General features: G+C 34.5%; 1 pseudogene; it reads right to left on the bottom strand.

Moving 5' to 3' along the window:
- Window positions 1-1095: 1095 nt before the first annotated feature.
- Window positions 1096-2833, bottom strand: LOC120616847 (heat shock transcription factor, Y-linked-like; annotated as a pseudogene).
- Window positions 2834-14913: the final 12080 nt, after the last annotated feature.

Genomic DNA, 14913 nt, shown 5'->3' with positions numbered 1-14913 from the left:
AAGGAAAAGTAGGTAGAAAATATCTCAAAGAAGATACCTCTGTGTGAGATGGGTTAAGCAGTGGTATAAAAAAGCAAGACAGGGCCTTTTAATGCTGGGGATAAATTAAGGCAAGATTGTGAGGTGGGCATATGCATGACTGAGAAGAGTTTGTTCGCATGTATCTCTGGACGCATAGTGGAAGAGAAAGATATGAAAGGGAAGTTAGGGAAGAAATACAGAGACCAGATCCTCAGGAGAGTTGCTAGCCATGTTGAGGCACTAAGCTCAGAATCTAAAAAGTCATTTATTGACAAAGTAAAGAATTAAGTCTCTCTTTGGCTGGAACATGAAGCAAGGTGAAAACATGCCTTAGAAAATTTAAATGTGGGCTCACAAAGAGAGGAAATAAGAGCACAAATAAGCTTGAATGCTTTGAGGGCAGTAGAAGAAAAGAAGATATCTGAAATATTAGAAATATTCCGCATGTGCTGGCAGCGATGATATCTATGACAAGAGCATGTGATCTTTACTATTTCTGTGAGTGAGGGCATCATGGTTATCATGATTATTGAGCTCATTAGAGTATACTATACTTTTAAATATGAGATTCCTTTTGAATGAAGACAACTTCCTCCAAATAAAATCCAAGGTCTTATATTTTAAAATCACTGGAAAAAAGAAAGCAAATTGAGAAAATGCTAAAGTAAATACTGCATGTGTGCCTTTTCTTGATTTGATGTGGATCTATCCCTTCCTATCATCCCAAGTTCAGCCTTCATTTCTTTCATCCTGGACTGCATCCGATATCTCTTAACTCCAGTTTCTTCATTTGCCTTTACTCCCTTGATCTCTACCTCTTTAAGTAGGTAATTAGATATAATTTACTTAAATGTCCCTAGTGACCAAAAGGTCCAACTATTAAACAATAGTATACATTGTACCATGAAAGAAAGCATCATTTTACTCTTAACTCTTTCAAAAATAAGGAAAATTAACCCATAAGGTGAACATATAAGTTTATTGTTTAAATGAGATGGTTGCATATTTTTGTTGATGTTTGCCAACAGTTTTTAATGTTTATTATTTTGCATAGTCTGGTAGATCATTGCTACATCACTTGTAATTAGGGTGATGTTCGCCTAACAAAGGTGGCTGAAGAGTTGACCTCAAAAGAGTGGCAGCAGACATATCAGCTATCATAGGCATGGGGATCCATGGGTTGCCTGCTGGTTGCAAGTTGGAAAAAAGACTGTCATTGACTGATAAATCAGGATATCTAGTTGGGAAAGTAGAAGGCTGCATTATCCTAAAATAACTTCTCTGTAAGGGAGATATGATATAGTGAGAAGTAGAAGTTGTGCTTGTAATAAAATTCACGATGTGCCCATTTGCTTGAGTGTAGCTGCCAGGAGAGCGCATTTGAAAAGTGGTCAACTGATTTAAAACAGCATGTGGGTCCATTACAGTTTGTTCTGGTGGTCTACCTGAAGTTGATGATGGAGGAGAAAATTGACTTCTGATTGGAGCAGATGTAGAAGCAACTGTCTAGCTGGTAGTAGGCTTGCTTCTTGGTAGCATATTTAAATTTGTGAAAGTTGGAAATATGCTTTTTCCACGTGTGTCAGCAACAAAAGCAGAATGATGATTACCTACAATAGTCTCTGTTCCAGAGTGCTTGTTGTTGAAATTTTGAGCTATTGAAGCTGCTGGAGAAGCATTTTTGATCTCAACTCTTGTTTTCAGCTGAGTAAATGTTGGGGACAGCCTCGTTTAAAATTTGGATTTTGATGGAAGTGTAACTAAAACTAGAGGAGAAAGTCATTTGCTGACACAAGACTGTAAGAAACCTAATGTGTAAATCTCATATATCAAGGTTATTATGCCAAGTTAATGTCATCAAAATCATGGGCATTGTTAACTATTGTCAAAAATCACTTACTGGGAATGAAAACTTAAATAGCGTGGCCCTCAAGTAAAAATGGTTTTTACATTTAAAGTAACACCGAATGCACTATTTAAAATGGTTTCAATATCTTTCCTTAAGAGTTCACTGATGAGAGTCAAAGTTGCTACTAACATTTTTTTATAATCCACAATGACCAAACAGTTCTCATTTTTGTGAAGAAAGTTTTAAACTTACTACTTTGATATAAAAATATATATGCATTTATCTATCTATCTATCATCTATCTATCTATCATCTATCTATCATCTATCTATCTATCTATCTATCTATCTATCTATCTATCTATCTATCTATCTATTCATCTATCTATCATCTATATTATCCTCTTATAAGTGGTAAGTAAATTTTGTACTACCTTGCTTAAAACAGAGACTTCTTCCTCTTCTGTCAGAATATCAGCTAGAGAAGCAGATCTTGAAAAGTTTGTTGCACTTTAATAAATCCATAAAGGTTATGCTGATGAACTAAAGTTTCATACTTGCAGTTTCAAATACTCTGAAAGGAGCCCTTCTTTTCAAACTTCTTTCTTAAATAGTTCTTCATTAATCACTATACAAGTTCCATTCTCAACTCTGCAAATAGACAGAAACTGACCACTTTCAACTATTTTTCAGAGATTTGGAGAAAGGTCATAGATCGAAAATCATTATCTTCATCTGGTTCAGAGAACCCAAATGTGTGATATGGTCTTCTTATCAAGGACCATGCAGGAAAAGTCTGAAAAGCATTTTCTTTGTTTGCAGATCTCAAGTCCGAGGCCCCAGGCACTGTGTAATCACACAGAGAAGATCTAATGCAGGTTGCGGAATCAGTTGATTCATCTTTTGAAGAATCATCTTGAATTTTTGAAGAAACATGTGCCAAGTCAAGTAAACCTTTCTTCATCTACTTTTCTCACTGACATAGTTTTGAACACTGCAGCCCTAAATACTGCCTCGGCAGATCTACACTGATAAACTACCCAGATCACCACAGTGGTGCTCCACCTGAGTGGCTGAGACTTCACAAAATGACTGGTCTCCTAGCAACTAAACATAACCTACATCAAGTGTTTCCTTCTCACTCTGTAAATGTTGTTCAAGTAACACAAAATTAGGCTGGTTATTTATGTAGTGTAATCTGCATAATACGGAAGTTACTGAAGTGTCCCATGACAGATGATTGGCTAAAGAAGCTGCGGCACGTATAAACACTGGAATATTACTCAGCCATAAGAAGAGATGAAATATTGCCATTTGTGGTAACATGGATGGACCTCGAGATAATCATGCTAAGTGAAATAAGCCAGACTGAAAAAGTTGAAAATCACATGATATCACTTATATGTGGGGATATAAACCTAAAAGCAAAAATCTTATTGTGGCAGAACATTTTTTTTTTCTTTTTTTGCTGGGGCATATGATTATGGCTATGTGTAATATGAGAAACTAAGAACATCTTTACAGTACAAAATAAAATGTCATTATGCAATTTAAAAAATGTACAAATATTCTTTTGGGTGGTGGGGGAGTCGCAGATCTTTTATTCATTCATTCACTTATTTTTTTAAAAAATTAATTTGTTATTGGTATAACATTGGTCAATACAATTAATAATTTTCATACGTACTTTGTAATTTGACGTATATATTCTATTGTCTGATTACCACTAAATGTCTTGTCTTCTATAGCTACCATATATTTGATTCCCTTTACCTATTTCACCCTACCGCTATTCCGCTATATTTGACCCCTTTACACCATCTACCTCTCCCCTCCTCACCTACCCCCTAACTCTGGTAACCACTACTCCATTGTACATTCTCTGAGTCTTTCTTCGTCCTTTTCATTGTTGCTTTTAGGTTTATATCCCCACATATAAGTGATATCATGTGATTTGCAACTTTTTCAGTCTGGCTTATTTCACTTAGCATGATTATCTCGAGGTCCATCCATGTTACCACAAATGGCAATATTTCATCTCTTCTTATGGCTGAGTAATATTCCAGTGTTTATACGTGCCACAGCTTCTTTAGCCAATCATCTGTCATGGGACACTTCAGTAACTTCCATATTCTGGCCACAGTGAGTAATGCTGCAATGGACATCGGTGTGTAAATATCTTTTTTGCATATGGGTTTTCAAGTCCTTGGAGTAAATATCCAGTAGTACGATTGGTGAATCATATGGTAGATCAATTCTTAGATTTTTGAGGAACCTCCATATTGTTTTCCATAGTGGTTATACCAATTTTCAGTCCCACCAGCAATGTATGAGCATTCTTTTTTCTCCACATCCTCTCCAACATTTGTTAGTACTTATCCTGTTGATTATACCTATTCTAACAGGTATGAGATGGTATCTTATTGTGGTTTTGATTTGTATTTCCCTATTAGCTAGCAATGTTGAGCATCTTTTCATGTTTGTAGGCTATTTGTCTGTCCTTAGGGAGAAATGTCTGTTCAGGTCCTCTGCCCATTTTTTGATTAGATTGTTCGTTTTTTGTTGTTATTGAGTCATATGAATTTTTTGTATATTTTGGATATTTGGCCCCTAGTGGAGGCATTGCTTGCAAATATATTTTCCCATTGAGATGGTTGTCTCCTTACTATGTTGATGATTTCTTTTGCTGAGCAGAAGCTTTTTAGTTTGATGTAGTCCCATTCATTTATTTTTGCTTTTTCTTCCCTTGCCTTTGAGGTCAAATTCATAAAATCCTCTTTCAGTCAAGGTCCTTGAGTTTCATTGCTGTTTTCTTCTGTGCATTTTATTGTTTCAGGTCTTATATTCAGGTCCTTTTGAGTAAATTTTGGTGTGTGGTGATAGACAACAGTCTAGTTTCATTCTTTTGCAGGTGGCTTTCCAGTTTTCCCAGCACCATTTATTAAAGAAGCTCTTCTTTCTCCAATGTATTTTTTTTTTTTGGTCAAAAATTATTTGCCCACATAAATGTGAGTTTACTTTGGACTCTGGATTCTGTTCCACTGGTCTATGTATCTATTTTTCTGCCAACATCATGAAGTTTTCATTATTGTTGCTTTGTAGTGTTCTTTGAAGTCAGGCTGAGTCATGACTCTAGCCTTGATCTTTTTTCTCAGGATGGCTTTCGCAAACATGATGTGGTTTTTTTGTTCTATTTCTTTAAAAATTGCCAATGGGATTTTGATGGGGACAGCATTAAGTCTGTATAATGTGTTAGGTAATATGGTCATTTTAACTATGTTGATACTTCCCATCCAAGAACACAGAATATCTTTCCATTTCTTTGTATCTTCTTCGATTTCTTTAGATAGGGTCTTGTAATTTTCATTATATAGGTTCTTCACATGTTTTGTTAAATATATTCCTAGGTATTTTATTCTTTGTTGTAATTTCAAAAAGAATTCTTTTTTCTACTTATTTTTCTGACCCTTCATTATCAGAGTATAGGAATGCTATGTATTTTTGAACATTCATTTTGTATCCAGAGAATTTGCTGTATTTGCTTATTGTTTCCAGTAGTATTCTTCTGTAGTTTAGGGTTTTCTATACGGAGAATCATGTCATCCACAAACAGTGACAGTCTGACTTCTTTGTTTCCTATTTGGATGCCTTTTATATCTTTCCATTGCCTGATTGCACTTGCGAAGATCTCCAATGTTATATTGAATACAGTGGTGATAGTTGACAGCCTTGCCTTGTTTCTGATCTCACAGGCAAGATTTTTAGTTTTTCACCATTAAGTGTAATGTTGGCTGAAGGTTTTTCCTATATGGCCTTTACTATGTTAAGGCACTTTCCTACTATACTGATTTTGTTAAGGGGTTGTTCATAAATGAATGCTATATCCTGTCAAAGGCTGTTTCTGCATCTATTGGTATGTTCATATGAATTTTACTTTTTAATTTGTCTAAAAATGCAAAGTATCACATTAATCGCTTTGCATATGTTGAACCATCCTTGTGCCTCTGTGACGAAGCCCACTTGATCACGGCGTAGAATCATTTTAATATGTTGCTGTATTTAGATTGCAAGTATCTTATTTAGAATTTTGCATTTATGATCATGGAACAGATTGGTCTGTGGTTTCCTTCCTTCTGTTATCTTTACCAGGTTTTGGCATCAGGGTAATAATGGCCTCAAAAAGTGAGTTGTGATGTATTGCCTCCGTTTCAAGTTTTTGGAAGAGTTTGAGAAAATAGATATCACATCTTTGAATCTTTGGTAGAATTCACTGGTGAAGCTGTCTGGTCCTGGACTTTTACTTTGCGGTAGGTTTTCGATGATTGTTTCAATTTCCAAACTGCTGATCAGTCCATTTAGATTTTTCAGTTCTTCCTGATGTAGTCTAAGAAGGTTCTATCTTTTAAGCACTGGTAGATTTCTTTTAGGTTGTTGAATTTGTTGTTATATACTTTTTCACAGTATTCTTGCACGATCCTTTTTATTTTTTGATATCAGTAGCCATTTTCCCTCTTTCATCCCTTATTTTGTTTATTTGTGTCCTTTCTCTTTTCTCTTTAAATAGTGTAGCCAGGGGTTTGTCCATTTTATTAAGCTTCTCAAAGAACCAGCTCTTTTTTGCATCTATTTTTTCTATTGTTTTGTTTCTTTGTTTTGTTTTCAATTTCATTTATTTCTGCTCTGATTTTCATTACTTCTTTCCTTCTGCTGATTTATGTCTCATTTGTTCTTCCTTTTCTAGTTATTTTGAGATGCAGTGTTAGGTTGTTTATTTGGCTCATTCTCATTTTTGGAGATAGTCCTGTAACTATACGAACTTTCCTCTTATGACTGCTTTTGGCGTGTCCAAAAAGTTTTGATATGTTCTACTAACCTTATCATTCATTTTTATGTCTCACTTGATCTCTCTTTTTATTTCTTCCCTGACCCTGTTTTTTCAGTAGTACGTTGTTTAATCTCAATGTATTTGTCATTCGTTTTGATTTTTTTTTTTTTGGCAATTGATCTTTAGTTTCAAAGCATTATGATAAGAATATGGTTGGTTTGATTTCATATCTCTTACATTTGTTGAGGCTATTTCTGTGTCCCAATATGTGGTCAATTCTTAAAAATATTCTTTATGTACTAGAGAAGAATATGTAAGCAGATGTTTTGGAATGGAAGACTCTGTATATGTCAATTGTGTCCCGTTGTTCTAATGGGTCATTTAAGAATGTTATTCTCTTATTGATTTTCTGTTTGGATGATCTGTCTATATCCGACAGGAGGGTATTTATGTGCCCTAGCACCATAGTGTTTTGGTCTGTTTCTCCTTTTAGTTCAGTCATTGCTTTACATATTTCGGGGCTCCCTGATTGAGAGCATAGATATTGATAAGTGTTATGTCTTCTGAATGCATGATTCCCTTTATCATAATGAAGTGTCCCTCAGTATCTTTCTTTGCCTCTTTTATTTTGAAGCCTATTTCGTCTGATATTACTACTGCTACTTCCACTTTTCTCGGAATGCCACCTGCTTGAAATATAGATTTCCACCCTTTCACTTTGAGTCTATATTTGTCTGTGGAGCTGAGATATGTGTCCTGGAGGCAGCATATGGTTGAGTTTTGTTTTCGATCCATTCTGCAACACTGTGCCTATTTATTGGTGAGATCAGTCTATATACAGTTAGAGTGATTATTGAATTATGATGTCTTCTTATAGTCATTATGTCTTTTGCTTTCTAGTAGCTCAGCGTTTTCATTGCTTCTTTGTCCTTGCATTTCTGTTTTCTTCATTTTGGTTGGTTTTGTGGGTTTGGGCTCTAATTCTTCTTGTTTTATGACATATTCTTCATTTCTGACTATGGTGTGTAGTTACCATTACAAACATGTAAAACTGTGATATATCTATATGGTCATCCATTTTCTTCTGTGTTTACCTTATGTCCAATTTTTTTTTTGTGAATTTGGATCTTTGAATCCACTTTTCAGTCTGTGTTATCTCAATTTGTTTCTATGTATGCTGAACATTCATTACTATTCTTGCTATAGCAAATCTCTTCTTATTGTGTAAGTTTATAATGCCCTGTTCTTATTAAGAGTTGCATGCCTCCGTTTCTATTGCCTGATAGTCAATTTATGTATGTTTTTGTTGTTATTTTGTTTTAGGCGAGCTGACCTCTTTCAGAATTTTCTGTAGTGCAGAGCTTGTAGGAGAGAATTTCCTCAATTTTTGTATGTCTGAATTTCTCCTTCATATCTAAAGGAGAGCTTATCTGGATACATTATTCTAGGCTGGTAGTTCTTTTTACTTAATAGTTTAAAGATTTGATTCAATATTTTTTTTTCTGTCTTGTAAGGTACGTGCTGAGAAGTCTGATGATAATCTAATGGATTTTCCTTTATATGTTACCATTTTCTTCTCTCTGGCTGCCCTGGAAATTCTATCTTTGTTGCTGATTTTTTGATATCTTTAATACATTATGTCTTAGTGAAAGCCTTTTTAGTTTGAATCCCAAGTTCCAGCTCATTCCTTAGATTTGGCAAGTTCTTGTCCAGTATTTGAAAAATTTTTATAGTCCCTGCTCCTTTGCCTCCCCTTTGGTAATATCCATTATTCTTATGTATTTTTTCCTGATGGTATCATCTAGCTCTTGTATTTCTCTTTCATGAATTTTCTTTCTTCAGTTTCTCTCTTCTTGCTTCTGATTTATTTCTAGATATCTGTCTTCAGTGTCACTGATTGGTGTCTCAATTTGGTCAACTTTATTTCCCAAGCTAGCTATTTCATTTTTCATCTCTTCGAGTTGATTTTTTTTTTTTTTTCTTTATCTCCATAAGTTCAATTTGATTCTTTTTGAGGATTTCAATCTCCTTGCTCTGCTCATTTAGCTGTTTTTGTGATTTCTGAAATTGTTGATGTGACTCGTTTTAGAACTCACTGAGCTTTTTCAGAAGTAACATCCTGAATTCTCTGTCACTTAAGTCACATATTTCTATGTCTGTATGCTCATTTTCTGGAGGTTTTTTCTCTTTCTTCCTGAGATGGCTTGTCACCTTGGTTGTTCATGGTGTTTAATGGACTATTTCTCTGCCTGGGTATTAATGGAAATATATTCTGTTGTTATTCCAGAAAGAAGATATTACTTTATAAAGGTCTCTCTTTAGTCTTCGCAAAGAGGGTGCTGTTCTTTAGGTTTCAAGTAGGTGGCATCTAAACCTCTTGGACCTCTGTCCTTGCTTTTTTATACCACTGCTTAACCCACCACAACACAGAGATATCCTATTTGATATATTTCCTGCTTTCTTTTCCTTGGTGTACTTGGACATCGGCAGAGATCTTGTACAGTGCTTGCCAGATCATATATTTTAATATATATAAAATGAGGAATAATTAAATTTTGTGTTACACTAAATGAAATCTACTTTATTTTTCAAAATAGTAAAGTTCTGTATGTCTTCAAACTATTACTTGTTGGTTTTCACTCTTCAACACAAGTTTTCCTGTTTCATAGTCAGTGGGATAGATTGACAGCTATGGTTGCTGCTCGAGTCAGTCAGTTGTGCTAGGCCTGGGGACAGAGAATGTTAATTATCTTTCCTTAATTTATTCCCCAGATGTCAAAATAGATCTTTCATACTCTAGAATTGTTACTGTGTCTTCATGCCTCCCCTTAATTATTCTCCTCCCCATACCTATACCTTTATTGTTTCAATTAATGCACTACTTAGACTTAACTTTCATTCGAAAGGTTCAAATAGGATCATAAATTTTTCAGAATAGGTTTCTTTATGTCACACAACCAGTACACCTTCTGATCTGTACTCATGAAGTAGCCAAAAAGACATAGCCTTTCATTTGAGACAGTTGCATTTACTAATCAAATTACCTTACAAAAATGTGTGGACATAGAGAATATGGAACATTCATGAAATACTTTGACTTTCTCACATTGCTTTAAAATAAAAGGTGCAACATTACCAGAATTTAAAAGACCTAGAAAGCTAAATGCAGTGAGATACTGAGACTTTGTAGCACCATTGTGTTGCTGAAATCTGTTAATCAGCCAGGAAAAGCAGCCTTGTGGATTGAAAAAGTGTTGCCAGTGATGAGGAAACTTACGTTGTTTAGAGAGGAAGCAAATGGGTCGGGGTAAGCTGTGGCGGCATCCCGTATAATAATATCTTTAGGACTAAGGGTCAAATGAAGCAATTTTCATCAGGAGTCACAAGTTTGGCATTCAGTGATAACTTCTATAAGAACCACATAGTGTTTCTCAGTTTGTGTACATGAACTCCGATGATGGATGTGCTATCATATACAGTGACAATCTGGAATTCAGGCAGGCTGCATCAGCAGCTAGAACAATTTCTCTGATGCATGTGATGCTGTTTTGTATATAATTTTACCCACAGTGGAACTTCTTCATAGTTGGAATCAATTCTCACCCACGACTGCCATTTTTTAGGCTATGATTATGTAATAGTCTAAATATTTGTTGTCATTTCAAGTCTCCACGGCATTTTCAACTGGAGTATTTCCAATTAAAGGAATTACTTTTTTGACCATCCATAGGAATAACTTCTTATCCATTAAAGTGTATCATGAGATGGCAGCAATTCAATCACAGTTTCCGATTTCAGATCGAACTCTCATTCTCTTGCTATTTCCACCATCTGTAGTCATTTCTTCTACCGAAGTCTTGAATCGTCAAAGTCATTTGTGAGTTTTGAAATTAACTTTTTTCCCACCCTGTTTTTGTTGTTATCAGACTTCCTCTCATGAATCATGAATGTTCTAATGACTTCTAGAATAAGAGATCTTTTCTAGAATGTTTTCAATCTTGTTTTGCAGAGATCATTAGACGAATCACTATCTATGATAAGTCAAGCTTCATGAAATGTTCTTCTTAATAAATAAGACTTGAAACTCAAAATCACTCCTTGATTTAGAATAGGTGTCATGCTAGCAGGCATAAAAACCATATTAAGCCCAGCATCCACCTCCATCAGAGCTCTTAGGTGAAAAGGTGCATTATGGATGAGTAGAAATATTTCATAAGATTAATTTTCCTGAGCTGAACTCAAAATTAGGTTTAAAATACTCAGTAAACAGATGTGCTATCATGAGGATGACAGTTCCATTTATAGAACACAGGCAGAGTAGACTTAGCATAATTCTTAAGGCCCCAGGATTTTCACAATGGAAGATGAGCACTGGCTTCAGCTCAAAGCCATAGTCCATTTCTGTGCCAAACAAGAGGGTCAGCCTGTCCTTGGAAGCTTTGAAGCCAGGAATTGGCTTTACCTCTCTAGCTGTGAATGTCCTACATAGCATCTTCTCCAAAACAGACTGTTTTGTCTGTACTAAAAACTGGTTTAGTGTAGCCTCCTTCATTAGTGATCTTAGCTAAATCCTCTGGATAACTTGCTGCAGCATTTACGTCAGCCCTTGCTGCTTCACCTTGTACTTTATGTTACAGAGTCAGCTTTTTTCCTTAGACCTCATGAACCAACCTCAGCTGGCTTCGATCTTCTCCTCCAAAGCTTCCTCATTCCTAAGCCTTTACAGAATTGGAGCGACTTTGGGCCTGGCTCTGTATTAGGCTTGGGCTTAACAGCATGTTGTGGCTGGTTTGTTCTTCCATCCAGATCACTGAAATGTCTTCCATATCAGCAATATGGCTATTTTACTCTCTTGTCATCCCTGCATTCACTGAAGTAGTGCTTTTAATTTCCTTCAAGATCTTTTCCTTTGCATTCACAACTTAAAATAATGTGTTGCCTATACTTGTAGATGGCCATATTAAATTATGGATGACCCTATTAAATGCCTCCAAAAAACTAAGTAAACAGACATGAAAAATAAACTAATGAGCAAATGAGAGAGAAAGACTAGAATGAAATCATAATCATCCACCAAGATTCTTAAAGTACAGACATCACAGAGTAAGAAACAAATCAATTACAGGTGAATAAACACATTTTTTTTAACTTCAGACAGCAATGACTTTCCACCTCAACTGAAGCACTCTAACCGAGTCAGAAGCGCTTGCTAATTTTTTTTTTTTTGGTAGAAGGCTTCAAAAATATTTTTTTCCTATAATCTTTAAAATAATAACATTAATATCAGAGTTGGAAAATGAAAAATGTAAAAACAAGATATCATTATTGAGGTATTTCTATCCATTATATTTGAAAATGAGGTAAATAGAAGCACCATTTATAATAGCTAAAGGACAAAATAACCAAAATGCCCATGGAAAGGTGAATGGGTATACACAACATCATAGCTATTGTTAATCTGTACAATGAAATATTGTTAGGTAATTAGAAAGAATACAGTTCTGACACATTCTACCATACGAATGAACCCTGAAAACGTTTTGCTAAGTGAAACATACCAAACACAAAAGGTGATTTATTACCTGATTGCATTTGTATAAGATATACAGAATAAGTACCTCCAGAGAGAAAGAGAGAGAGAGGGCAAGGGAGAGAGGGAGAGAGAAAGAGAGAAATCAGGTTATTGGTTGTAAGAAGCTATACAAAAGAAGGAAATGGAAATTGAGTGCTTAACGTATAAAGCATTTATACTCAGGTGATGAAAAAGTTCTGGAACATAATAGTGACTGCTGCCCAGCAATGGGAATACTGAATTGTAAAACTTCAAATAATAATCTTTGAATTATCAGAGGTTCACTCCGACAAAAATTTACTTAATTTTATGTTGCAGTGTGCACATCGCTTTTTTAAGTCTCTTCCACATCCTTTATGATAGTTAAGTAGACACATTAAAGCAAATTACTGACCATAAATGATACTTAAATAAAATTATTGGTTTATCTACACTTCCAGTTCTTTATCAGTGACTTCTTTGTTATCTGCAGAATTTTCGATCTACTTACTTGCTAAAAGGTAAAAATTAATTTGCTAAGTGCTCTATTTTCAAATGCATGTATTGGGTAGAAATGTTTTTCTCAATCAAGTACATTACCTGAGAATTAAGGGTATTGACTTTCATAACTATTAAACAATCAACCAAAATAAATGAGTTCATGGTCAGAAAAATCGAAAGATAAATAAAAGTCAAAATATATATTTTTAAAATTTCCATATCCTCGATGCCCTCTCTACCTTCCCCCAATCTATTTCAATAAACAAGAAGTGGAAAAGATATTATGTAGCATTTGATATTTATTATGTAAATCTTCAAACTTAAGGATTTACTATATGTATTCATCTGTTACATTAATTTTATAGAAGAAAAAGAATATCCATTTGGTAGATATTTTCTTTGAATGTTTTAAAAGCATTTTTATGAAAGAGAAATACTTAAAATTTAAATTCATTATATTTTGTGGAAGCAAGATAAGCTTTACTCAAAATAAGAGCAAGAAAAATAAATGAGCCTCTCTTTATACTTACAAGTCTTTTCTATGGGTTGAAGCAATCATTAACTTTGTAATAAATGACAGGCAGAGGAGTTTCCAAAGCTTTATGTTACAACTAGGTAAAGAAAAGAATACTGTCTTCTAAAAATTATTTGCTGGAAACATTTTTTTTTACAATCACTAACGATCAATCGTGCAATAGTATAATAAAATTAGGTCACGACTAACACTTGTTAGAGAATTTCAAAGTGATTCAGAAACAACTTGTTTCCCTCCAAAATAGCATGTATTCATAAAATTGGAAACCCTAAATACTTAGAAGCTCAGATGGCTTGTATATCGTTTATTAATAAATGGTTCTAAAGCTCCTTTCATAGCAACAATAGCATTCTCTTTGCTTAGAAAACAAGTTTCAATAATAAAATCAACCTTAGCTTTAAAATCCCAAAGTTCTTAAACTAGTAGGATTAATAACTGTGTTGCTACAGAATTGCTGAAAAATGAAGTGGTCAGATGTTACCATCAATATATACCAACTTAAATCCCCGTAGATCGAATAAAGAATTAAACTTTGAATAAGAAAATTCCAGAATGTTAGTGAAGCAGACCTAAAGGAAAATGTATTGCTCATAAAGACAACATATTCTACCAGTGAAGCCAAGAGAAATATGTGTAAATCGATTCTAGGATTCCATGAGTGAAGAATTGTTTAGAAAACAACAGCTAAGGCAAAGATGATAACTGGTGGAAAAGTTAGATATAAGTATACAACTAAATCTGCAAGTAGAAAAGTGAGCTAAAATTAGAAATATTTTACAAAGAAAAGTTAATAAGTTGTGCAGTGATTTGGTGAGTGTTAGCGAATCATAGATGTAACAAAGTAAGCAAAACTATTTTACTCAAGGGCTGAGATGAGAAAATGATGGCATTGCCTAGAGAGGGTCAAATGGAAGACTATATGACAAAACAAATGGAGCATCAGCATCAGAGCATCAGGGATATAAATACTAGAATAATGTATGTGAAACCGAGGAAACTGAAGAATATCACTGAGTATGGCAAGCAGGAAACCCTAAACTCCACATTCTTGCTTTAGAGCAATGATGAAGCTATGAAAACTGCCAATATTAAATACTCAGAAATCTGGAATTTAGTCAGGGACTTGCAAAACCAGGATGATCCTTAATAAAGAAAGAGGCTTTAAAATTCAGATAAGAAGAAATTTTGGCACTTTAACTCACTTGGTTATGATCTCATTCTCAACAGCTTCAATAGTTTTAAAGCAATGAAAGACTCATCTTATACTATGGATTCTCACCCATATCACAAGCTTTTAGAATGTATGAAATTAAAAAGCAAAAGCAGAACACTTTTAAAGGCTGGGGAAAACAGGGCCATCACAATTTCGAATCCAACAAAACTGTTTTTCGAAAGTGAAGGAGAATTAAGAAATTACCAACTAAACAAATGTTGAGCACGTTTTTACTAGGAGGACATTTACCACGAGAAATACTGAAGAGTCTTTAGGCTTGAAATTAAAGAAGAGGACAGTAATGTGAGCTACAAGTAAATTTTTAAAAAGCGCTGGTAAGTGAATTCCCATGGAAAAGTTAAAGGACATTTTATTTTTTCATTTGTAACCACATTTTATCGTATAAGGTATAAAAGAAA

The sequence above is a fragment of the Pteropus medius genome, unplaced genomic scaffold, assembly GCF_902729225.1.
Source record: "Pteropus medius unplaced genomic scaffold, Ma_sr-lr_union100, whole genome shotgun sequence".
NCBI classification, from domain to species: domain Eukaryota; kingdom Metazoa; phylum Chordata; class Mammalia; order Chiroptera; family Pteropodidae; genus Pteropus; species Pteropus medius.
The sequence above is the reverse complement of the archived record's forward strand: the minus strand, read 5'-3'. Positions and strand labels throughout refer to the sequence as shown.